Source organism: Protopterus annectens, chromosome 1.part0 (assembly GCF_019279795.1).
Source record: "Protopterus annectens isolate FY-2018-M chromosome 1.part0, PAN1.0, whole genome shotgun sequence".
Lineage (NCBI taxonomy): Eukaryota > Metazoa > Chordata > Ceratodontiformes > Protopteridae > Protopterus > Protopterus annectens.
In genome coordinates, this window is record NC_056725.1 from 860,556,777 (window position 1) to 860,583,766 (window position 26,990).

At 45.6% G+C, this 26,990-nt stretch overlaps 1 protein-coding gene across 1 annotated transcript in view; it reads right to left on the reverse strand.

Annotated features, from left to right (window-relative positions):
• QPCT (glutaminyl-peptide cyclotransferase) overlaps positions 1-26,990 on the reverse strand; it is a 1,088,038-nt gene that overhangs the window by 997,500 nt on the left and 63,548 nt on the right. The window lies entirely within an intron of this gene.

Sequence of the window (26,990 nt, forward strand, 5' to 3'; positions counted from 1 at the left end):
AAGATTGACAGGAGAGGACCAGGAAAAAGAATCAAACCCTCTTCAGGAAGCCCAAACAGAAAGTCATTTACAGTTGACTTGATTTTTGGTACACTTTTTTTTTTTTTTTTTTTTTTTTTTTTTTTTTTTTTTGAGGACGAAATAATATGAAACACCAGTGAAGAAAGCCTAGCTTCTCTGGCTATTGTCAGAAATGGAGTAACTATGCAGTCAACTTTAAGGCTTCTGGATCCTGTAGAGGCAATCCAGATAGGTGACTAATTAGATCTGGGCTGGAATCCAACACCGAAGGAAGATGTTCTGAATGAAGCCAAATGAAAGGGAACCAAACCTGCCAAGGCCAAAAGGGGTAATTAAAATCACTTTGGTTTTGCACTTCCTTGCTTTCTGAATAAATTTTGTCAGGAGTGGAATTGGTGGAAAAGCATAAAGGAGACCAGAGGGCCAGTTGTGAATTACAGCATCCCTCAATGACTGTCCCTGTGGAGGGATTATGGCAAAGTAACTGCTTCATTTGTTGTTCAGGTATGAGACAAAGAGGTCACAGCAAGACTGGTCCCACTGGCTGAAAACTTGGTTGAAGGACCACTTGTGAGGCAGTAGAATCGACCTGTTCAACTTGTCCACTAGCATATTTAATGTCCCCGGGATGTGCGTTGCTACCAGAAAACAATGACAAGACATCACCCATTGCCACACTCTCATGGACTCCCAGCAAAGTGTATATGCTCACGTTCCCCCTTGTTTGTTGATGTACCAGACCACTGCCAATGTGTCCACCTGAACAGAAATCACACCCCTTGGGAAGGATCTTGAAAGGCCTGCAAAACTGGGAGGACTGCTCTCATCTCCAAGACACTGATGTGAACTTAGGCCTCCAAGAGAGGCCAAGCACCTTGAATATCTTCCCCTCAAAATGACCCCACCCCCACCCCAGAAGGGCAGAATCCATAGTTACTGTGGCCAAGGGAATTGGTGAATAAAAAGGTCTTCTTTCAATTACTGACAAGGAAGTTATCTACTAATTTGATATGATCTCTGCAAACTTCTGGGAGACCAGTTTTGGCATTGAAGAGATACAGAATGTGTGCCCACTCGACTGCAAGAGTGCACTGTAACACTCTCATGTAGTATGTTGCCAGGGGAACTAATATGACGGTATAGAGGCCATCAAACATAGCAGGCAAAGAATCAATCTTGCTTAATGAAGATGAACAATTTGAGAGATCAGTAATTGTAAAGATAGCATTATTTGTTGTGTGGGAGACAGATGGCTATTTGATTAACTTTCAGTGATCACCAGTAGGTCTGTAAGGTGGAGCAGTAGTTCCTGTTGTTATACCAGCAGACCCTGGAAATAGCAGTACGGAGCCAGTCATCTAAGTACGGGAAGACCTGAATTCCTTCTAGTCAGAGATGAGCTGCTACCACTAACACAACCTTCATGAATACCCAGGAAAGGGTTGTGGTCAGTCCAAAGGACAGTGTCTGTACTGAAAATGAATGGCTTCCAGACAGAAATGACAGTGTCTGTATTAAATAAATGGCTTCCAGACAGAAATTAGAAGTTATGTACTCACCATAACGTTCCATCTGAGTAGGTGTATTCATTTGTCTGCAACCTGTGGGTTATGGATCCGATATCGGATCCGAACCGGCATGGTTTACCAGCTATGGATCCAAGCTCTCACCTCCTCCCCTCACCCATAATGCCCTGCTCTACCCTCATGACCTCAGATCGAGTTTGCCAACAGCAAGAACGCCCTGAAAAGGGTAACACACCATATGCATGAAACTGAAAGGCCAGGGGGATAGGAGGGCGGGATGGTTGCAGACAAATGAATACACCTACTCAGATGGAACGTTATGGTGAGTACATAACTTCTAAATCTGAAGTAGGAGATTAATTTGTCTGCAACCTGTGGGACAGAGTCCCCAGCTACCTGAATCTTGGGCAGCCATCATGGAAGGATATTCCGGAGCACCGCGGAGCCAAAGGATGCTCTACCCCTAGATGCAAGATCCAACTTGTAGTGGGAAATAAAAGTATGAGATGAAGCCCACGTGGCTGCTGCACAAATATCATCTAGAGGAATCCTAGCCTTAAAGGCTGCCGAGGTAGAGACTGACCGGGTTGAATGGGCATGGACACCCTCCGGTGCGGGCCTTCCCGAAGCTTGATAAGCCAATAAGATACATTGCGAAATCCAGCGAGATAATGAGACTTTAGAAATTGGTTTGCCCAAATTAAATTTAGCAAAGGAAATGAACAACTGGTCAGATTGCCTATGACCAGCCGTCCTGTTTAGATAAAATCTAAGTTGCCTGTGAACATCTAAGGAGTGAAGCTTGTATTCACCTTTGTTTTCATATTTAGGAAAGACAGGGAGGTTAATGGATTGATTAAGGTTTGCTTCAGAAGCTACCTTAGGAAGAAAGGACGGGTTGGTCCTGAGGTAAACACGGTCCGGATGAAAGACCAACTAAGGAGGTTTAGCTGATAATGCTTGAAGCTCTGAAACTCTCTTGGCCGAAGTAATGGCTACTAAGAAGGCAGTCTTGAAAGATAAGAATTTCAGATCTACCGTAGCCGCTGGTTCGAAGGGGGGAGCGGTCAAGGCCTGGAGAACTAAGGAAAGGTCCCAAGGAGGAACCGCTTGTTTTACAGGGGGCCTGAGAAGAAAAGTACCTTTAAGGAAAATCTTACACAACTTGGCCGACATCAGAGGATTGGAGTCATGGCCAATGTGATAATGGGAAATCGCCGCAAGTTGTACTTTGACCGTGGAACTGCTGGCACCATCATTAAAAAGAGTGGTTAAGAAATCAAGTACCAAAGGGAGAGGAACAGTGAAGGGGTTTAGGCCTTGCCGCTCCGCCCACAACGAGAACCGTTTCCACTTGCTGCGGTAGACTTTCCTAGTGGATGGCTTATGAGCTGCCACCAGGATGGCTTTAACAGGGGACGAAATACCGGGAGTCCTGATCAAGAGTGGAACTGGAGCAGCCAAGCGGTCAGCTTCAGGTTGTCCAGGTTCGGAGGAGATAAGTGGGATGGATGAGATATCAGATCCGGAATGGGATCTAGAATCCAAGGAGGATTCACAGAGTGAGACCTTAGGAAGGGGAACCAGATCTGTCGAGGCCAAAACAGAGCAATGAGTATCATTCTGCACCCCAACCGAGAGGCTTTCTGAAGAACTTGGAGCATCAGAGGCAAGGGGGGATAAGCATAAAGAAGACCGGGTGGCCAAGCATGCACCAGAGCGTCTCTTGGGGAACCTCCGGGAGGAGGTATCAGAGCGAAAAAACTGTCGCACGGTGTTTGAGGGAGAGGCAAAAAGATCGCAACAAGGAGTTCCCCACCGTGCGAATATGCGTTCCGCTACCTGAGTATTGAGAGACCACTCGTAAGGGGTGAGAATGGTGCAACTGAGTTTGTCCGCCAGGATGTTGGACCGACCCGGAATATGCGTTGCTATGAGAAAGCGGTTGGTGGAGATTGCCCATTCCCAAACTCTCATGGCTTCTCGACAAAGAGGGTAAGACCTGGTTCCTCCTTGCTTGTTGATATACCAGACAACCGACATGTTGTCCGATTGAATCGCAATTGTTCCCAAGGGAAGAAAGGCCTGAAGTGCTAGCAACGCTAAGAGCACTGCTCTCATCTCTAGAACGTTGATATGCAGAAAGGTGTCTGAATCGTTCCACGTGCCTTGGACGGTCCGGCCTGCAAAATGCCCCCCCCCCACCCGAGGCGGGAGGCGTCCGTGGTCACCGTGGCGAGAGGGGGAGAGGCACAAAAAGGGCGGCCTCCGTGGAGATATGGAGAGTGTATCCACCACAGGAGGGACCGCTTGCAAGCCTTGCTGATCGCAATGGGATGATGCATAGGAAGAGCAAGATACGACCACTGGACTAGGAGTGTCCAGTGGAGGGTGCGCATAAAGAACCTGGCGAGAGGAAGAAGCGCTATAGCCGACGCCATGGACCCTAGAGCCCTCAGGACCAACTCCGCCAGAACTGAGCTTGAGTGGAGAATGGCCCGCACCTGGAGTTGCAAATTTTGAACTCTGTCCGCAGTGAGGAAGGCTTTTAATCTCCTTGTGTCTAACCTGGCACCTATAAAATCTATGAACTGCGTGGGTGCTAGGTTGGATTTTTTTGTGTTTATAGTGATGCCCAGACGGGGAGCAAGATGGAGAAAGGAGTCTCGCGCCAATATTAGTAGATGCCTTGTTGGGGCGGTAAGGAGCCAGTCGTCCAGGTAGGGAAAGACCTGTACCCCCTGAAGCCTCAGGTGGGCCGCTACCACTGCTAACACTTTGGTGAACACCCTGGGGGCTGTGGTGAGACCAAAGGGAAGGACCCGGAACTGGTAGTGACTGGCTCCCAGCCGGAAGCGGAGAAACCTCCTGGAGCGCCTGTCCATTAGTATGTGGTAGTATGCATCCTTGAGGTCTATGGAGCACATCCAGTGATTTTCTCCCAGAAGGGGGAGAATAGACTGCAGCGTGACCATTCGGAACTTCTCCTTGGGAACTGCCAGGTTCAAGAGTGAAAGGTCTAAAATTGGTCTGAGATCCCCCGTCTTTTTTGGCACTAAAAAGAACCTGGAGTAGAACCCTGATCCGATCTGGTCTGGGGGGACGGGCTGGATGGCTCTTTTCTTTAGCAGATGGCCAATTTCTGCCAAAGCGGACTCCCACTGACCGGGTGGAACATCGGGGAGGGACTTCAATTTTGGCAAGTGAAGAAGGGGTATACGGTATCCTCTGGATATGATCTTGAGGACCCAGCGGTCTGATGTTATGGACTCCCATGCCGCTAGGTGCTCCGAAAAACGTCCCCCGACTGCCTCCAGAGTGGAGCAGCCGGGCAACCCCTCAGGGCTGCTGCGTGGGCCGTTCAGAGAAGGGTTCTCTGGACCCAAAGTTCCTAGGAGCCCCTCTGCCCCTAGGGCGGCGTCCTCCCTGTCCTCCTCTGCCACGGAAGGACTGGTTGTCCGGAGCAGGCTGGGATTGCTGCGACTTCCGGAACCACATCTTCTTCTGACCCTTTTGGTTCCTAGAATAGGGCCTCTGGGGTGCAGAGAAGCGGATTCCGACGGCAGACAGCGTCTTCCCGTCCTTCTCGCTCTGGGTCAAAGTGTCGTCAACAGTTTTGCCAAAGAGGGCAGATCGAAGGGGGCGTTCGCAAATGACGCCTTGAAGGGCTCTGAGAAATCGCAATGACGGAGCCAGGCCTGACGTCTAGTAACTAGGCCTGCCCCTGCGGCTCTAGCGGCACCTTCCGTAGCATGGGAGAGTAGCCGCATAGAGGTATTGGTGACGGACCTTAGAGTGGCCATGCGGGTGGAGTGCAGCACTTTGTCCTCCTCCGACATGGACTCGTGATTAGGATGCAGCGCGATCTTATTAAAGAATACGCTGCATCCCCCCCAGTGTGCCAGATAGTTCAGCGCCCTTACAGAAAAGGTCGCTGAACTAAACATCCGCGTCCCCAAGCGGTCCATCATCAGAGACTCCTTGCTCGGGGGATGGACTGAGGGACTCTCCTGAGCAAGTTCCCTCTTGGTGGCCGCCGCCGTCAACATGGCATCTACCGGAGGCCCCTTACTCCAATGGGCACGGTCAGCCGAGGGACTGAGAATACGGTCGGGCCTTTTAGGGATTGGCTCCACTGTGTCCGGTTCCTTCCACGCCCTGGTGGTAATGAGGTCCACCAGGGAGTCGGCAGGAGGGGACACCCAAGAGGTAGACGGGCCCGCTTCAAATGCCTCCAAGAACACGGACTCGTCCGAGGAAGACTTGGGGGCAGACCACCCTTATGCGGAGCATTTCCATGATGTCTCCAAATGAGACATCCTCGGGATGACCGTGGGGAGCCTTCCCCTTCCTCCAAATCCGTGTCTTCTGTGAGAGACTCGGGGGAGTCAATGTGCCTCCTTTTGCACGTATGTTTGCGGGGAGCATCCTCCGGGGGGCTGTCAGAGGACTCCTCGCAAACAGTAACCTGTTCCAGGGGAACAGCTTGGGGCACAGGAGCGGGCTGTCCCAAGGGCCGGATGGTGGAAGCCTGACCCAGTGCAGAGGGAGCGCGGGACGGAGCCGAAGCAAGTGCCGGGGGTCCGGAGACCCTCAACAGTGCCCTCTCCACAACATCAAAAGCCGAAGGGGAGCCGACCTCGACCAAAGGATCCGACAATCAGCTCCCCCTCGGATCCGAGGAGTGGATCGGAGCCGGCGCCGAAGCGCTCGGATCCGAAGGGACAGTGCGCTCCGACACAGACGGCGCCGAAGGAGCACTGATCCCCCCGGATCCGAAGCACTCGAGGGCAGGGTCAGATCCGAAGTACCAAGTACTATCGGCGCCGACCCATCCCGGCTCGGCTGCTCGGCTCCAACTGCTCCGAACCCGGGTAGCGGGTCGGAGAAGGAGCAATTGGCTTGAAAAAGGGTCGAGCTCCCCAGAGGGAGGCAAGAGCACTCCCATCTGCATCTGGGCCTGGATGAACCTTCTCATCATCCGGTCCAGATCAGCATCTGATAGGTTATAAGTTGATCTCGACGAGGCTACCGAGGTAGGCCTTGAGTGCCTCCTCGATAGCCTCGACGGAGATCGGGTCTCCTCCTCCTCAGGTCCCGGTGAAAACACACTGGAGATCGGGCCGAGGAGGGAGAGCCAGCAGACAAGGAGGCCGGAGGAGAAGCCGCTTGGCTGGCGTGGCCGAAACAGAGGTCTCGGCCCGCCGCTTATGGTGCTTCTCCCTCCGGTCCTTCTTTCTAGCTTCCCTCTCCTCCGAACCACTACAGGGAGGTTGAGTCCCAGGAGGAGGAGGGGGAGCCGGAGAGGAGACAACCGTAGAAACGGTTACCCCCGAAGGAGCGGAGGCCGGAGCCGAGTCTGGTGGCAAAAGACCCGCCAAGACAAGCTTGGACCTCCGCTCCTTCAATGCCCTGGGGTTGAACCCTGCACAAATGGAACATCCAGAAGTGAGGTGTTCAACCCCAAGGCATCTAACACACCGAGTGTGGCCATCAGCTGGGGAAAGCTTATGGCCACACTCGGAGCACTTGGAGAACACAGCTTTGGGTTGTTCAGACATCCCAAAAGCAAAAAATAAAAGTTACGTAAACTAAAGTTAAGCAAAGTAACAAAACCACTCAACAGGCCCAAACACACACTACGCTACCAGCGGGAGGAGGGTGAAGTAAAATTAAATTTTAACACACTAAAAGAATAATTAAGTAAAAGGGAAACCTACACTTCCACACAACTTTCACACAAAACTTCAAAAATTAGAACTTTTTAAAGACTAAAACTGCACTTAGCTGAAGAGCTTAGAAAACACAATCTGGTCACCAGCGCGGCAAACGAGATCTGAGGTCATGAGGGTAGAGTAGGGCATTATGGGTGAGGGGAGGAGCTGAGAGCTTGGATCCATAGCTGGTAAACCATGCCGGTTCGGATCCGATATTGGACCCATAACCCACAGGTTGCAGACAAATGAATCTCCTACTTCAGATCGAAGGAATCTCCTGGATCATCTCTGTATCTTTATGCAGTAACACTGCCCTGGATATCTATACAGCATATCCAATCTTCCTTTCTCAACACAGGTAATATGGACTGCACCATGACCATCTGAAAAATTGTCTGTCTCATGAATTGATTGAGATGGCTGAGGTCCAAAATTGGTCTGAGGTCCCTTGTCTTTTTCAAGACTAAAAAGAACCTTGAATAGACTCAGGATCCTAATTCATCTTAGACTGTTGGAGGACTCTTTTTTCCTAGCAACTTTGAAACCTCTGTTGCTGTAGATCCCAACTGATCAGGTGAAATATTAGGAACCTTCAACTTCTTTTTTTGGAGGATATGAAAGGGGAATTGTATAGCCTCTGTTGATTATTCTTAGCACCCATGAATCTGATATAATGTTTTGCCAAGCTTGAGGGTGTATGGATAAGCACCCCCCCCCCGACTGCATCCAGTGTGCAGCAGCCATGTAACCCTTCAGTAGCGCTGAAAGGGTTTCCCAGTGAAACGGCTACAAAATCCCTGATTATGTGTTCCAAATCTGCCCCGAAAGGGACATCCATTTGAGTTACCTCCCCTCTGCCTCAGGGGGAGTCTGTCTCCAGGATTGTAACCCTGCAATTCTCTGAATCACATCCTCTTACCACCACTTTGGTTCCTAGAAAAGGTTCTCTGTGGAGTGAAGAAACAAATTCTCAAAACAGATAGGGTCTTATCATCCTGCTCAGTCCTAGTAAACATTTATTTAAACTTTTAATCTAAAAAAGGTGGAGCCATTGAATGCAGAATTAATAAAAGACGCATCCAGACATGCTGAACCATCGTAATGCCGGTGCCTGTTCTGCTAGCTGTACCATCCTATGCATTAGAAAGCAGATGTATGACCATGTTAGAAGTAGATCATATGGTAAGTAGTTGGATGTCCACTTTTTTTTGTACATCCATTGGTAAGTTACTCTCAAGGGACTTGGAAAGCTCCTTAGTCAGATACAAAACAAGTCACATGTTTGAGGTAATTCAGTGCTCTAAGTGCAAAAGTTGCTGAAGCATAGGTACACTTCCCCAATCTGTCCAGCACCCTTGACTCCCTGTTAGGGGGATGAAGAGAAGAACACTCTTCAGACAGTTATTTTTCAGTGGCTGCTGCTACTACCATGACATCTACTGGTGATCCTTTGGTCCAATGTTTCCTGTCCTTAGAGGCCACTAAAATCCTCCCTGGGATGAAGAGAAGAACTCTCTTCAGACAGTTAATTTTCAGTGGCTGCTGCTACTACCATGACATCTACTGGTGATCCTTTAGCCCAATGTTTCCTGTCCTTAGAGGCCACTAAAATCCTCCCTGGCCTTTCAGGGATAGGTTCCACTATGTCGAGGTCCTTCCGTGCTCACTATGCCACAAGATCTACAAGGACATCTGCAAGTGGTACCACCCAGGACACAAATAAGCCAGTACAAAAGTTTTTTAGGAACACAGATTCATCAGGGGAAGGGGTTTCAGTAGACCAACACTCCTTCCGTTTCATCAGTTCCAGGAGGTCACCAACTGTGATGTCTTCTAGGGGAAATCTAGGGGACCCTTTACCTTCATCCAAATCTGTCTCTTCAGTGACAGACTCTAAAAAAGTGTCTAAGTGCTTTCGTTTGCACATCTGTTTTCTAGGACCTTGTCTCTGGGGGACCTCTGGAACTAGGTCTGACTCAGACTGTGAACCATTGATCAAAATGAGAAAAATGAATTAACAGATCTACTGGGAGTTGGAATAGAGCCAAACTCAAGGATCACGCCTCATTTCTTGGTGCAGCCAAAACCCATTCAAAAGCCTTGATAGCCAAAGCCGTGATCGGAGCAGAGGAAATGCTCCCCCTACCAAAAGCCTTGGGAACTTTCCCTGGTCCAACTGAGGTCAGGCCTCAGGAAGACCTGAGTTATCAAATGCAGAGAGTCTCCAAGGAGAAGAGGCAGCTCCAAAAACTTCAGAGTTCACTCTACCACCAGAATCTTGGCACCAATACTTCAGCTCTAAGACTTGTCTCAATCCAAGAGAATCAGAGTTGACAGAGTAAGGGATGTTGTCACTGCTGAAATTCCTCGAGCTGTTAGCTCCAACTGAGGTGCGCTGGAAGGGCTGAGACCTGTGGAAACCAGCTCCAAAGGGTAGAACAGTACTAAAGAGAAAAGGGGAGGGGTAGATGGACCCATACCTGGAGCAGCCTGCAGGGACACAGCCAGTAGAACTCCTACTTGGATTTGTGCCTTAAGAATTTCCTCATCTATGGTCGACATCCATTTCATTAAGGCGTCTGTTGAACCAAGCCAACCTGGATGACACTGCCACCAACTGAGGTCTGGAGTGGCATCTTTCCTGTAGGATACCGAATGCAGCCTAAAACTCATCAGCTTCAATGAGAATGTATTTTGAGGAGACAGAGATTGGATCCAGATAACTGGTGGATACGGCTTCTTTGAATGTTTAGGTGCCACAGCCAAAGGATCTGTCTGATCCGGAGACAAATTCCTGGATTTTTAAGATATTTTCTCTTCAAATCTTTTTTCTGTAGACTTCTCTACTTTTCTTTGTTTTTCTTTTGACTTCTCCCATTCCTTTTCCTTCCTTTTCTCTACTCTACTGCCTGATGAAGCTGAAGCTGGCCTAGGAGTACAAAAATAGTCTACGAGAAGAAGACTCTGTCTGAGAGAGATAGAAACGTATTTTGAAAGGCTTGCGTTTCCTGCCTTGAATGGCCCAGGATCCAAATGAGGAACAGATATCACAGTCAGCCTCTATATGATAAGAACCTAAACAATATACACAGAGAGAGTGTGGGTCATGAGGTGTAATGTTTTGTCCACAGGCTGAGCACTTCTTAAATCCTTGAGCTTTCTCTGGCATTAGAAGAATTACACTAAGAAAGAACTATTCAGAAAAAAATTACAAAGTTATATACTACTACTCTTCTTAAAAAAACAGTCACAAGTTCTTACAGCTAACCTACCTCTCATAACTATCTAATAACTGTCTTAAAACTGCAATCACACTAAGTTAATACTACAAAAAGAACTATCTATGGAGAAAAAGCTAAAACAGCGCAAAAAGAACTTCTATAGAACAAACTGGAGAACATTGATATATGTGCAGTAACTGAGACCTGGTTCAAGGCTCCAGAGAGCACCCTTGCAATACCAGGCTACAACTCTTACCACACATTTTCAGCCACCAAACCAGGACTGAAACACTAAAGGTAGAGGAGTGTCCATATTCACCAAGGATATTCACACCTCCAGGCTAGCTGCCCAACACAATACATTCGAAATGCTCCAGGTGCAACTAACACTAGGTAAGACTGCAGTCCAAATTATAGCTTGCTACAGATTCCCCACCATCCCCCAGGATTCTCACAACACCTTTCTAAACATACTGTAAAATATTAAGGTACAACCAAACACCCTAATACTGGGTTATTTCAACTACCCTGTCATTAACTGGGAAAACTACTCATGTACCAACACCTTTGCCCAACAGTTCTTGGAATTCATAAATTCCAACACCCTGGATCAACTAATCCATAGTCCCACCAGGGGGTCCAATATCCTGGACCTGGTCATTACCAACATAAGAAACCGATGCTCCACACCAGTGGTCACCCCCTCGTTGGTTAGATGGTGACATCTACATCCCACCCCCCAGTAAGCAAACATCCGTAAAAAACTTCTCCAAGACAAACTTCATAACACCCATGCAGACTGTAACTGAAAGTTCGACTGCCGAATCCTGCACTAAAGCACTGTATGAGCACATCCACTCACGTATGAATCATGCCATCCCAAATAGAACCAAGATGCTCTCCTCCAAAAAAAGGAAGACAATCTGGTGGTCCCCTGTCATAAACAAACTATACAATAGAAGGAAGAAATTGTTGCAGGAAAATAGGAAAATCCCAGGATGCAAAAAACTCCGTTACCAGCCTCAGTAAGAAGCTGAGATCCCTCATAAAATCCTCCAAAGCTAGTTACGAAAATAAAATTGCCAAAGATTCCAAAGACAACCACAAGGCATTCTATAGCTATGTCAAGAATCTAAATGGCAATGCTCAGATCTGCTCTGAGCTACAACAGAAAGGCATTAAATATACTGGTCCCAAGGACATTGCCAATATCCTGGCAGATTGACTCAGTGCCAAATTCACCCCCTAAAGGGCCCATCTCAATACCGAAAGATTGCCAAATTACGGTAATCACGGCCACACAGGTAAAAAACGTAGTCTCCAAGGCTAAGAATACAGCATCCATGGGACCAGACGACACCCCGAGCTGTGTACTACATGAACTGCAAAATGAACTGGCACCTCACCTAAGTGTCATGTTTAACCATAGCCTTACCTCAAGCTTCGTGCCCACTGAGTGGTGCACACCTACAGTTATCCCACTCCACAAAGGGAGATCCACCTTGGATACTGGGAACTACTGTCCCATCAGTCTGATGAGCCTGATCTGCAAGGCCACGGAACGTATTATTATGGAACTTATAAACAAAGACATTGGCAACCTTCAAACACTGGACCCCACCCAGTTTGGGTTCGTGAAGGGACAATTGTGTCTACTGAACCTGACTGACTTCTTCTAATCAGTCTCCAGAGTTGTGGATGAGGGTAAGGCGGTCCAAAAAGCCTATCTGGACCTCGCCAAGGACTTCGACACCATCCCCCACTCTGAAATCATTGATAAACTTACTAAGCTCGATGGGTTGCCAACTGGCTTACTGACAGAACCCACACTGTAAAAGTAGCAGACTCCAAATCCAGCTCCAGACAACTGACAAGTGGAGTACCTCAGGGTTCAGTCCTGGGACCTCTCTTGTTTGGCATCTACTTCTCTCAAGTACAGGCCAACACTAAGGGACTCTGGCTAACAAAGTTCGCAAATGACTGCAAACTGGGAGCCATTACTGAATCCCCAAATGATGTGGATATTCTACAAAAGGGCCTTACAGAAACAGATGCTTGGTGCCAGAGCCATGGGCTCAAGCTCAATGCCAAGAAGTGTATAGTTATCCCCTTCGGGAAAAAACATGTACCCATGAATTACCACATAGGCGGCAGTACACTAAACACCGAAAGTGTGATAAGAGACTTAGGAACACAGGTGGACAGTGGTCTCACCTTCGATAACCACATTGCCACAGCAGTCAGGAAATCCTTCTATGTGGCACACCTCATCACTAAGGGATTTTCATCCAGAAAAAAGGAGGTAATTGTCCCACTGTACTCACCCCTCATTAGACCCATGATAGAGTACAACACCCTGTTTGGTATGTACCTCATAAGACATCTGCAACAACTGGAAAGGCCACAGAAACACCTCACTAAAAAAATGACAGGCCTAAAGCAGATGCCCTCTGCTGACTGAAAAAACCCCAGCTATACTCTGTCACATATCGTCTACTCAGAGGCGATCTCCGCTTAACATACAAGGCCATGTCAAACCCACAGCTGTTGGACATACTACACTTAAAGAAATCCCAATCCATCAGAGCCACATGCTCCAGGGATCCAAACCTTGTCATCACAATCAGAAAAACATGCTGGAGGGACAGGTTCCTGACCCAGAGACTCCCCATACTCTGGAATAGACTGCCCATACATGTCAAGCAGAGCGCCTCCTTGGCCCTCTTCAAAAGGAACCTTGCCGACTAGATGGGAGATAGGAAATTTACCCCAGGGATCACGTCAGTCGCTCTGCTAGACAGGGGTCAAGGGAAGTAAATATTCTGGGAAGAAATACTCAGGAAATTGTTATGGCTAGGCTTGTATAAGCCCTAGGGCCAATAGCCTAGTACCAATTTATGAACCTAAAAACTGTGCTAACAATCTAAAATGGATAAGGAGGAGCCAAACAGTTATTTTTTTTAAATAAAGAACACTTTCACTTGTTGTGAAAAGCAGAGCTCTTGGTCACACGACTGGAAGATTCAGGCAGTAAGCGAGATTTGAGTAAAGTGGGAATTATGGGTAGGGGAGGAGTCACAGCCTCAGATCCACAGCTTCAAAAGAAAGGTTGAATCAGATGGAAATAAAAAAACATTGGATGATCTACTACTTAAAATTGTCACAATACAATCTAACTTCTAAAGGAACACGTTTAAGAACAGACTTTAAAGAATAGGAATCATTCAATCCCGGATAGCAGACCGAGTCAAGTTCTGTAATCAACTTACATTTATATTCTTCAATGGTACTAACTATGTCACCTCTAAGATTAATTTTAACTTGCTATGAAAAAATAAGAAAATCACTGCCTGTGGTAAAGAAAAAGCACTCACTTTAATGTTTCCACACTATTAAAACATAAAATAAATTAGCATACAAAATTCATGGACTAAGCGCTTTTGTCTGATAAAATAAGGCAACATCAGAATCAATGAGAACATCTTTAAGCTCTATTTAAATAACACCCGATCTTAAAGTCAATCATTACATCATTTCCCTCCATGTCAAATTATGTAATATGAAGAATAAAATCTCTAATAAATAAATAGTAAAAATGTTAAATCAGTTAAAAGTTAAAAATAAGATATCTGGAATGCAACTTTAGCCTGTTGTAAAAATAGTAAATGAAACAAACCTTTGCAAAAGGTAGATCATAAGCACTTTAAACCAGATAAAACATATCCATCAAGTATAAACTTCACATAAAAAAAATCAAACATCCTTTGCTCTCTTTTTTAGAACACACAACAGAGATTTTAGAACACACAGCAGAGATGTATTGTCCATTTTAATGTTTGTCTAAAGTCATTTTCTACCAACCTCTCAAAAGTATTAAACAGGGGGTTGCAAGGAGGTATAAAAATACTTGTGCGTTTAAGTCTGTTTGAGCCATTGTCAACCCCATTGTTTCTGTCGTAAAAATACAGTCTTAAATTCAACTGTCTTGTGAATAGTTTAAGGTCAATTAACAATTTTGCTCTGTCTACCTTGACTTCAGGAACAAAACTAACATGCACACTAGAGAATGCAATGAGTATAAAAAAAATATATATTTTTTGTGATAGACAAAACAAAAGTAGGAATGAGAGGGGATGACTCTGAATTAAAACTTTTAAACAAAGAGAATGGAAACTTAGATTAAATGCCAAAGAGAAGCCAGGCATTAATGACCATACATATCTGTGTGTGTTCTAAAAAGGAGAGCAAAAGATGTTTGAATTTTTTTTTATGTGAAGTTTAAACTTGATGGATATCTGGTTTAAAGTGCTTTTGATCTACCTTTTGCAAAGATTTGCTTCTGCACAACAGGTTAAAGTTGCATTCCAGATATCTTATTTTTATCTTTTAACTGCTTTAACATTTTTACTATTTATTTGAGATTTTATTCTTCATATTGGATAATATGACACGGCAGGAAATTAGAAGTTATGTACCTACCATAACGTTCCATGTTAGTTGTCTTCTCTCGCCTTCTTTCTTGCTGGATGGGTTCGGAGCCGATCCTCGGCTCCGACTCGGCACTTTCTTAGCTCGAGAACTCCTTTTACCAGCTCGAGGCAACCCTATATCCCATGATGCAAGGCGGGACTACCTCAGATCTCGTTTGGTAGCTACATACCCTGCTAAAGAGAAACCTAGAACAACTAGGAAACAACAACACCTAAACAATGACTCTCCTACTTAAGAGTTAGGAGAGAACATCCTGAGAAGAGGAGACTTTTCAAGATCTGTCCAGGCCAGGGGGAAGGAGGGAGGGCCAAGAAAGAAGCAGAGAAGACAACTAACATGGAACGTTATGGTAGGTACATAACTTCTAAATGTTAAGTTGTCAATCTCGCCTTCATTCTTGCTGGATGGGACCGCGTCCCTAGCACCTGTATCCCGGGTGGCTCAATGGAACAGACTCTTGAGAACTGTGGAACCAAAACTGGCCCTATCTCTGGAGGCCAAATCCAACTTGTAATGAGAGACAAAGGTATGAGGCGTGGCCCAAGTAGCTGCTGCACAAATGGTATCAATGGGTAGTCTATCCTGAAAGGCTGCAGAAGTGGATAGACTCCTGGTCGAGTGTGCTTTTGGCTTAGAAGATAGTTGTTTGCCTCTGAGAGAGTACACATAGGAAATGGTGGAAGTCAACCATCTGGATAAGGTCACTTTAGAAACTGGAAGACCTAACCTGTTTTCTGCATAGGAGACAAACAATTGGTCTGATTTTCTAATTTGCTTAGTCCTATGCAAGTAGTACCTGAGCTGACGATGGACATCCAAAAAATGCAGCTTCTGTTCAGCTCTGTCAGAATAGTTAGGGAAAAAGACTGGTAGATCTATAGATTGGTTAATATTGGTTTGAGATACAACCTTGGGAAGAAAGGAAGGGTTAGTTCTTAACGAAACCCTGTCCTTATGAAAAACTAGATAAGGTGAACGAATACAGAGGGCCTGGATCTCAGAAACTCTTCTTGCAGAAGTAACAGCCAGTAAAAATATAGTTTTCCACGTCAATAACTTCAAAGAACATGTAGCAGACGGCTCGAAAGGAGGTAGAATCAAGGATGCCAACATTAAGTTTAGATCCCATTGCGAAGGAGGGTGTTTCAAGGGCGGTTTTAGGAGAAAAACTCCTCTTAAAAAGGCCTTGCATAATCTATGAGACATGATGTTATTGTCATGCAAGCCAACATGATACTTGGAAATAGCAGCCAGTTGTACTTTGACTGTAGATGAAGAGGATCCTGAATGAAAAACCTCCGCCAGGAAATCCAAAACAGAATGTATGGGAGCAGTAAAAGGATCAATATTTCTGGCATTTGCCCAAATAGAAAAACGTCGCCACTTGCTAGCATAAATAGTTCTAGTGGACGACTTCAAAGAAGACACTAAAATGTCTCTGACCGAGTCAGAAATCATTGGTAGCCTGGCTAGGGAAGGAAGTGGAGCAACCAAGCAGTGAGGTTGAGAGAATGAATGGCCCGGTGCTGCTGACCCGACTGGTGGATCAAAAGATCCGGAACTGGGTCCAGATGCCAGGGCTGCACCAGAAGATGACGATGCAGAGACGGAAACCAAATTTGTCGAGGCCAATATGGAGCAATGAGGATCAATTTGGCTCTCAAAACGGTGGCTTTCTGAATGACTTGTGGTATCAATGGAAAGGGAGGAAAAGCATAAAGAAGTCCCGAGGCCAATCCTGGGTTAGAGAGTCTCTCAAGGGTTGGCCTGGAAGGGGAAATAGCGTGAAGTAATCTGGGCACTTGTTGTTTAGAGGGGTAGCGAAAAGATCGCAAGAAGGAGTGCCCCACTTCAGAAAAATCTGATCCACTACAGATTGATTGAGAGACCACTCGTGAGGCATCAGAATAGATCTGCTTAGCCTGTCCGCCAATAGGTTGGACCTGCCGGGGATGTGCGTTGCTATCAGAAACCGCTGAGAAGAGATCGCCCATTGCCAAAGTCTGAGAGCTTCTCGACATAACGGATAGGACCTGGTTCCGCCCTGTTTGTTGATGTACCAGACCACGGACATGTTGTCCGTTTGTACTGCAATAGTCCCCGTGGGAAGAAAGTTGTCGAGGGCTTGCAATGTTAAAAGCACTGCTCTCATCTCCAGGACATTTATGTGCAGATGGTATTCTATGGGTTGCCACGTCCGTGGACCATCCTGCCCTGATAATGCCCCCCACCCGATCAGAGAGGCATCCGTGGTGACTGTGGCAACTGGAGGAGGGGAATAAAGGTCGGCCCTGATGAAGAAGAGGGAAGATATCCACCATTGTAGATGAGCCCTGCGACTGTGTTACTAAGATCACGTGTCTCATCCAAGATTGTGGTACGACCCCGGCAGGAATAACATCCACAGCAGGAGGCGCATGTGGAAGCGAGCCAGTGGTAGAAGAACAATGGCCGCAGCCATTAGGCCTAGAACTTTCAAGACAAACCTGGCTTTGGTCTTGTTGCTTGGTAACAGAAGCGAACAAATTTTTGGATGTCCAGAATTCTTTGATCTGTTAGCCTGGCCAACATTTTGACAGTATTTAACTCTGCCTATAAAGGTGATAGATTGGCAGGGCAGCAGAGAGGATTTTCGAATTTACCGAAATTCCCAGTTTCTTGCAAAGCTGTAGGGTGTAGTCTCTGGACTGAAGAAGCTGATGCTTGGTGGTGGCGGAGAGGAGCCAGTCGTCCAAATAAGGAAACACCTGGAATCCTCGACGTCTCAGGTGAGCTGTGACCACTGCCATGCATTTGGTGAACACTCTGGGGGCTGAAGTGAGGCCAAAGGGCAGTGCTCTGAATTGGTAATGACTGGTCCCTAGCCGAAAGCGGAGAAACCTTCTGGAGTGTCTGTGAACCTTGATGTGATAGTACGCATCCTGAAGGTCTATAGAGCACATCCAGTTGTCCTTGCCCAGAAAGGGCAGAATGGACTGAAGCGTGACCATCCGGAATCTTGCCTTCTTGACAGACTTGTTTAGTCTGCTGAGGTCTAGTATCGGTCTCCAATCTCCCGTCCTTTTGGGGACCAAAAAGAATCTTGAGTAGAAGCCGGATCCTACTTGGTCTGTCGGCACTGTCTGGATGGCTCTTTTTTCTAGGAGCTTTGAAACCTCCTGTCTTGCCAAATCCCTTTGACCGGGTGAGATGTCTGGAAGGGATTGTAGAGTCTGAAACCTTTGAAGGGGATCTTGTAACCCTCGGATATAATCGACTGTACCCACTTCTCTTGGGATAGGGATTGCCAGGCTACTGGGTACAGTGAAATCCTTCCCCCGACTGCCTCCAAGGGTGGACAGTCGGGCAACACCTCAGGGATGCTGAAAGGCTTCTCAGGAAGAGACTCCCTGTTGCCCTGGTTCTGAGGACCCCCCCTGCCTCTAGGGCAGCGTCTATTGTTGTCACCCCCTCTGCCTCTGGGGGTAAACTGACCACGTGTGTCTGGTGTAGCTCCTTGGGCTTTACGGAACCACATCTTCCCCCCTTTCTGACCCTTGGGATATGGTCTGGAAGGAGTGGAAAATTGGACTCCAACGGCAGAAAGAGTTTTACCATCCTGCTCACACCTGGTCAAAGTATCCTTCACCTGAGGTCCGAACAAAGCCGAACCATCAAAGGGGGTATTGGTGAAGGACTCCTTAAAGGGGTCCGCAAAATTACACAGCCGCATCCAGGCTTGGCGTCTAAGAGCAACACCTGTGCCTGCTGCCCTGCTCGCTCCATCGGCCGCATAAGATATGAGCCGCATGGAGGAGTTAGATATGGAATTCAGGATAGCAAGCTGTGAGGCAATCTTTTCCTGAGCCCCAGCAGCAGAAGGATCCTGGACTACTTCCCCCAGTTCCTTGAGAATATCTCGTTGAAGCCTGGTGAAGTGACAAAGGTAATTCAGCGAACGCATAGCAAAGGTCGCTGAAGAAAACATCCGCTTTCCATACCTGTCCATGGTCCTAGAATCCTTATTAGGAGGATGGACAGGTACTGAAGGATCCGCCAGTTCCTTCTTAGTGGCCGCCACCACATAGCATCCACAGAGACACCTTTGGAAAGGAACTGTTTATCCGAAGGGGCCGTAATGAACTTGGATGGTCTCCTGGGGACAGGTTCCACAGAATCTGGAGCACACGCCTTCCGAGCCACTACCTGCATAAGTGGGTCGAAAGGCGGAGACACCCAGGAGGTGGAGGGTCGGGATCCAAACGCCTCCAGGTATACCGACTCATCCTCGGAGGGGTCAATGGAGGGCCAATTTCCCCTCTGTTTGAGGAGCTCAAGGATGTCTGAAAAAGACGCTCGTTTATAACATTAACGCTCTTTCAAACAAATACGTTTTCGTCCAATCTGGACTTCATCAAATGAATTTCTCCCTTCCTTCAGTGCCTTTATATACCTGTCTCGAAAATGTTAGCAAATATAGCTAAAACGAGGCAGATCATTTCTACAGCTAATCAAACTGGCTTCTACTATAAAGTAAAGAAACCAACGGTATCGGAGAAGAATAAGAACGAGCACGTAACTTTTTAAGTGTGTGACGTTGAGCTGAGAACGAGCTCTTCACTTATGCGTTGTTTGTTATGTTTGAAAGAGCGTTAATGTTATAAACGAGCGTCTTTGGATTACAATAAAGCAGTTTTTTTATTCAACTACGAGTTTTTCCTTTCGTGGGCACTTTGGATTTGTTATTGGTGACTTTTAAGTGCTTTACAACACTTCTTGGCGATGTCTGAAAAAGAGACATCCTCAGAGGGGGACCTGGGGGAACTCTCCGACTCATCTAAGTCGGTATCAGATGTAGTAGACTCGGGGGAGTCTGTGTGTTTCCTCTTACACGTCCTCTTCCGAGGGGGTTCCCCTGCAGGATCAGGAGAAACCTCGGAAGAGGAGGAAATTCCCAGTGGGGAAACCTGGGGCGATGGATCCCTGGGCCTGTGAGCAAGAGGCTGGCAAGAGGCATCTGCAGGCACTGATGAGGGAGGAGCTAGAGGGACGGACCGTTGACCTGGCTCTGAGGCAAAGACACTCCTCATCACCTCAAAGGCTCCTCTCCCCGGGAGACCAGAACACACCCGCTCCGAAGAGACAGGAATGGTCGGTTCCAAAGAGAGAGAAGGCTCCGAGGCCGATGTCGGAGCTGAGCTTACCAAAGCCGAAGCCCCGAGAGGGAGAGCGGGGTCGGACAAGGGTCCGATGACACTAGCCCCCTCGGAGCCGACAGTGGAAACCCGACGACCGGATCCTTCCAAGGAAAGTCTCAAGGAAGAGATCGGAGCTGAGGACGACGGAGCCGAAGGATGTATCGGCTCCGGCATCGAAACAGTCGCTGTCCCGAGAAGCTGCGGCTCCGAACTCTGGTGTGGAGTCGGAGGAGGAAGCTCAATGATAGGGGTTATAGCCACAGTCTGTTGAGACGGGCTATGGAGCAATTGGACCAGTGCCTGAGACTTCAACAGCCTGCTTACCACCCTCTCCAAGTCGTGGTCAGACAGCCTGGAAGATCTCGAAGACCGGCTCCGATGGCTCCGCTCCGATAAAAGAGGAGACCCCGGAGCCGAGTGGATACTCATAATAGAAGGGGACCGGGATCTCTTATGGGTCGAAACCATCGGAGCCGAAGTCCCTTGAACTCCACATGGAGCCGAGGATCTCTCGGCTCCGATGCTGGATAAAGTGTCGGCTCCAGCCGGAGCCGACAAGGCCACAGTAGGCAGGGTATCGGAGCCAGCCGGCACCGAACCCACTACTTGAATAGAAGTATCGACTCCAGCCGGAGCCGATGTCGGCTCCGACGGAGCCGGAGCCACCGGAGGAGGCTTGGACACTGTAGCCTGAACCTTCGGTGGCTTATGAGGTTTTCCTGACCCTGACTTAGGAGGAGAACCTTCAGGTTTAAGTAAACCTCGGAGGATGAGTTTATTCCTCCTTTCCTGCAGGACTCTCTGGCTAAAGGCATGACACAAAGCACAGGAGTCCTGCAGGTGCAAAGGCCCCAGGCAATACACACAAGAAGTGTGACCGTCTGTCAGAGACATTTTCTGACAGCACTGGTCACACTTCTTGAAGCCTGAGACCTTGCCTTCTTTTGACATCCTAAAGGAGGATAGTACACAAACAGTCCCCACAAACACACAATTTAATCCCTACACAAACACACAGGAAGGGATAACCAAGGGGAACTAGGCCTGACTAAAGTACTTTGAATTAAACTTAAAAAAGTTTACAAAAAAGGTTGAAAGGAGGGAAAAGGGTGGGCTGTAACTAAATACAGACTAAACTAACTCTAAAAGGGAAATTTAAAACCCTAACTACACTTTTTCTTACTTAACTAAGAAAAACTTACCTCAGCTGGCAAAGGAGACCTCTTTCGCTAAGCGGCAAACGAGATCAGAGGTAGTCCCGCCTTGCATCATGGGATATAGGGTTGCCTCGAGCTGGTAAAAGGAGTTCTCGAGCTAAGAAAGTGCCGAGTCGGAGCCGAGGATCGGCTCCGAACCCATCCAGCAAGAATGAAGGCGAGACTGACAACTTAACATTGATGTAATGATTGACTTTAAGACCCAGTGTTATTTAAATAGAGCTAAAAGCTGTTTTCACTGACTCTGATGATGCCTTATTTTATCAGACGAAAGCACCTAGTCTGAGAATTTTGTATGTTAATTTAATTTATATTTTAATAGTGTGGAAACATTAAAGTGAGTGCTTTTTCTTTAACACGGGCAGTGTTTTTTTTTATTTTTCCATTATTTGTGTTTTAAGTCATCTGTGTGGTGGTTTGGAGCAGCTATATTTCCTAATTTTAACTTGTTGCAGAACTGTAAAACAGAAGCTATGTTGTTTGCCCAGTAGTAAAACATGTTTACCTAAAGCATTAATTTTTGCCAGTTTCTTAATGCCATTAATGTCTTCAATAATTTGTTCATTAATTCTTGAGGTGGTAAATATTCAAGTTCAGAAAATACATCAAAAAATGAATTCCCTGTAAGATTGTAGCAACAATTGGATTTGTACATTATAAGAACTGTAATAAAAGGGAAACTCTTAACTGCACTCATCAGTTACCACCCATTCAGGTACTGAATATGACTGTCTATCTCAACAAACAGGTGCTATCCAAGATCCACACTGAACACATAGACAGATCTTTACATTTTCAGGAGTACTTAAGATCAGCAATAAACAAATGTCTTTCTTATCAAAGATATGCCTGTACAAAAAACTAGTACACATAATGGCCAAAAACTTGGATCAATATTTCCAGTTGTAGGATACTTTCTACCAGAAGCACCCATTTCACGCCTCACTCATTGCATAGTCTGACGTAATGCTTTACATGTGAGCGTATTTAGAGCAGCTTCTTTTGGCATCCCACTTAAAAAACACTTCAAAGTTTACACTGACATTTTCCCCTGTACTAATTTAATTGGATAGTTTTTTTTGGATACTTCTTCTATTTAACCCAAAATCTCTGATATGCATACACACCTTAAGATCATCTTATTATTCTTCTGAGTCACTATTCTACCATGCAGTTAAGCAAATGTTATGTCTGCCATTTCTTCCTGTAAATGATATTCGGGGAGCCGTCCAGTTTCTCTTCTACTTCCCCAGCACATGCTTCAGGGCTGCTTAACTATTTTGATTAGTTTTATGTTTTGGTAAAAAAAGAAAATTTCCCAATAGGTTTACAGTCATTCCACACTTGCCACCCATATTTCCTCCATGTTTATGGACAATGTTTGTAATGACAAAGGCTGGTCTTCCTCACAGACAGAATTTAGTGGCGGGATGGAATAAATAATTGAAATGCCCGATTAGATATTGTGCTGTAGATTTAGGTTGTGTGATGGAATGCCTTGTGGGAACAATCGCAAGTATAGGCAAACAGGCTTCATTTGGCTTCTGGAGAGCTGCTTAGTCCTATTAGCAACTTTTATGAGAGAGCATGCATTAAAGCATTTGAGTGAAAGTAATGCTTCATATAAAGTGTTGGCAAAGCACTTTGAAGGATGACTGCATTACATGGATGTGACACTTTGATGCAACATCAGAGCATCCTGAGAGTAATAAAGCACTTTGGTTCTGACAGTGAATGTTAATGTAGTATGTGTGCAGTATTACAAATACATGAAAGTGAAGGTGTGTAGTGTGAGTTTCTTAGTGATTTCAAGATTTATTTACATATAATCATTTTCAACAATGTGACCTTCTATAAAACATGCATGCCATGTTGCTAGTGTTTGACAAAATGGGACTGCGTCCTCTGTGTGCAATTTAGTGACTGTATGATACAGTGTCGTATAATCATACATAAAGTAGATGGATTAGATACTCGAACTTGGCCATAGCTGTGAGTGTGTGTTTGCATGTATATGGTATGAAAGAACAACCACTCCAGGGCTAGCCACCCAGCGGTGAGAAATGGCTCTAGATTACTGTCAATGTTGAAGTTCAACACCCTGTGCAGAAATGGAAAAATGGGGCTGCAGAAGGATGGATGTGTGTGTGTGTGTTTTATATTTTATATATATATATAGATATATATATATATATATATATATATATATACACACACATTTATTTATTTGTACTACACCACTAAGTTTACGGAAACTCAAAATTCATATGGTCGAGATTATATGATCAAGTTTCCGAAAACTCGAAACTAAAAAAAAATTATGTATTTGCCCCCCACTCCCATACAGACACATGCACAAACAGACATACTCTCTGCAAATTATATATACCAGCTCCAAAATCACACTTGTTGTGCCTTTCGGCTTTTCCCGGTTAGGGGTTGCCACAGCGGAACTCCGGTCCGCTAATGATTGGCAGTAGATTTTTACATGCCGAGTTGCCAGCCCTTACGCACAACCTTCAACGAAGGTACGCCCATTCATGCAGGTCTCCAGACAGAAGACGCTCTAGCTGAGAATTGAACGGGACAACATCTTACTGTCAGGCGACAGCGCTCAGAGATCACACTACAGTGGGGAAGAGGGTAATGTCTTTTTCATCAATCCCAAAAACTGGAATCTGAAAAGTCAAGGGATGTTGATGCTGGAGCCATAGAGATTTGAGTTACCACTGTATCTTTCTCATGTGGTGTCTTACAAAAAGTATCATAAATGCCATTAGACATGGAATCCTGAGAAATTCCTTCACTGAAATGGAAGTCTGAGAGGAAAACCTCAGGAACACATCTAAATACAAATCTATTTTTCCTGTGAAGAAAAGATCATTGAAATGATATGTCAGGCAGACACCTCAGGAAAACAATTCTGTGAGAAACAGTCAGAAAAAAATTCTGACTGCTGTCTTGGAATCTCAACCTGTTTAGGAAATCCCTTACCCAAATTAGAGATTCCACACACTCTGACAAAACTCTGTAAGGATAAGCAAGTCATCTAAAAAAACAAAAATGTGAATACCTTACAGTTTGCAGTAGACTCACACTAGCTTGACAGTTTGTGAACATACATGGAGCATTAGATAGGCCAAAGGTCAAAGAACTGATGATCTGGAGCATTTCTCCCTGGGCCTCCGCTGAAAACAGGCTCTGTGGAACCTAGTCGGACATTCCCGGTCAACAAATGTTAAATAAATAAATAAATAAATGTTATATGGACAAAGAAAACCTTAAGAAATACCTGAAATCTGGATGTATAGGAATGGAATGATATGCATCTTTTAAATCTAAGATCACTAGGAAACTCCTATAGGGAATAAGTGCTAACAAGTGGTGAAATGACAACACTTTGTACTTCGGCACAACAAGAAAGGAAATGTGCAGAAGTGGTCTGCAAAAAACTTCCTTCTTTGGCACCAGAAACATCCTTGAATAAAACCCTTCTCCTAACTGAGGAGAAGAAACAGATTTTATCAACCCCCTAAACTAGCATATACTGTATGACAGGAAGGAAAAGAGTTTGGTCCCTCATCACACTTTTTAATTACCTCTGCACCAGAAGGTCAACATGGTAGTTCTCTAGCCACGGAAGAACTGAAAATAAAATTTTTGACACCCTATAGGAGGTTTTGACAATGCAGCCAGGCAAGTCTCCTCATAACAGTTCCAGTGGCAGCAGCCTGGAAGTGGTATCAGCAGAGTCCTATGCACATATCAAAACAGTGGGTAATCACTTGAAAAACAGAAGCGGTTAAGGTACACAAATAAGGTTTCCCCTCATAAGGTGCATACTAGCTTAACAGTCGCGAATTTTAAAAACAAGTGTTGCAGAATAATACATTTCCCCCAAACTTATCAAAAGCCTTCCCATCCTTGGAAAAAAATTAGCACTAAGAAAATGTTTATCAGCAACTGGATTTACTAAAGCATTAACTGTTAGGTCAAATCTGGGATATGTGTATAACACTTTAAAACCCTGAGGAACTTTATAAATCTATCTGCACTTTTTGGGGCAGCAAGCTGACTCTCAGGGAAACTGCATGCTATGACAAAACCAGACAGCACGGGAGGAACACGAGTAGGTTCTGCAAATTCCATTTGTAGTAAATCATAGTATTTTCTGAAGGATTGAGAAACATCAGTGTTTACCCACTGAAACCATGGATTGATTGTGGAAATAGTCACACAGAAAGAAAATCCTTCAAAGGGACTGGCCAGAGTCACACTTTCCTCAGAATCAGAGTCAGAAGTCTGTGCAGACATAATAAAATCCGTCACTCATTTTGAGGTACAATCTTTTGAAATCCCTTTTTCTTTTATCAGAAGCATCCATACAGGAAAGGTCATGAGCTAGCACTAAACCTGAGTTCAATACATTACGCTTGTCTAGTCAATGAGACAGAAGAAGAAAAGTTAATTTTTTTTCTTTTAAAAATACTTTATAAAGAAGCAGACCCATAATTGCTAGCCATAACCTCCTAAGGGATGGGCACAGCTTTCTGAATAAACAGGGAGGCATTCCCTGTCCCTTTCCCAGAACGGTCAAGAGTGGCTCTTCACTGTCCACTAAGGGCACACCAACAGTTGCAGGGGATGTATCTAATCCCTAGTCCAGGATACACACACACACACACACACACACACACACACACACACACACACACACACACACACACACACACACACCTGAGATGGAAGTCTTATCTACTGTGCTTGGACAACACAATAGTTGAAGTGAATTTGATCTGCTCCACCAAAACTCTTTGAGGTTGGGGGATGGAGGGGGGGGGTCAAGGATGAATGAAGGTAGACAACACATATGGAACCTTATGGTGAGCACATAACTGCTTTATCTGATGTTGTCAATCTTCATTATATCTTTGACAGATGGGACAGAGTCCCCACCTATCTAGAATCTTGGGTGGAGCTACAGAAGGATATTCCTGAGCACCATCGAGCCAAAGGATGATCTTCTCCTACAGACCAGGTCCAATTTGTAATGAGTAATAAAGGTATGGGGAGTAGCTCAAGTAGCTGCCGTACATATGTCATCCACTGAAGCTCTAGACTGAAAAACAACTGAAGTGGCTATAGACCTTATAGAATGTACTATGACAGGTTTAGGTAAGGTTAATTTATTCTTGTTATAAATGAATGAAATGCAGTCTTTTAAAACAGATGACTGCCTTAGGCTTTTTGTACTGTGAAGACAGAAAAGCAGTTGTCTATGGACATCTAATAAATGCAGGGCATACTATCCTTCGTTAGAATGACTGGGGAAGAAAACTTGTAAATTAATCATCTGGTTAATAATGGCCTCTGAAACAACCTTGGGTACAAAGGAGGGGTTCATTCGTAAATATACCCTATCTTTATGGAAAACAAGGTAAGGAGGTTCAAATGATAAGGCCTGGATCAATGAAATCCTACTGGCAGAGGTAATGGCTGCCAAAAATAACATCTTCCAAGATAAAAACTTCAGATCACACTTCTCAGAGGGTTTAAAGAGAGCATGTATCACTGCCTGAAGTACAAGGTTGACTGAAGTACAAGGCTGAAGTCCCAAGGA